We start from the raw sequence: 605 nt of genomic DNA on the forward strand, positions 1-605 counted from the left end.
TGTCTGTATGCGCTCGCCTCTTGGCATTTGTTGTAAGCATCAGTACGCACATGGCAGTGGATAAATAGGTTTACATACGTAAATGTGTCATTATATGCGTCTGCAGACGGATAGAAACACGCATAAACGCATGTACGCACACACACATACACACAAACTTGTGCATAGCTTACAGAAATGTAGACGTGAATCCAAAATCATATTCACACATGTAGTGGGACGATTCGCCCACTCCTTGTCCTACCACGGTAACATCCCCCCCCCTCTTGGTATGACGAGTCCATGGCACGTTGCGGATTCAATGAACCCAAAGGAAAATGGGCACCGAGAAGTACGATTTTTATTGTCCTTTCATGTATCATGTATTTTATTCAACCTGAAGTATCCATATTCTTCTTAGTAGAAAAGCGGGGTGCCGCCCCTAAGTATTGTGCACACACGTAAGTGGGCTTAGCAACGTACATGACAAGACGCTTGTTGCCATTCATGCCCAGTAATTTGTGCGAGGACACTATCTCGCCAGGAGTATCTTCTTCTTTTAACGGTAGGTTCATGTCTGAGCCGCCGTGGTCACAGCATGATACTTAATTGTAGTTTTCATGTTG

The sequence above is a fragment of the Penaeus monodon genome, chromosome 7 (assembly GCF_015228065.2).
Source record: "Penaeus monodon isolate SGIC_2016 chromosome 7, NSTDA_Pmon_1, whole genome shotgun sequence".
Taxonomy (NCBI): Eukaryota; Metazoa; Arthropoda; class Malacostraca; order Decapoda; family Penaeidae; genus Penaeus; species Penaeus monodon.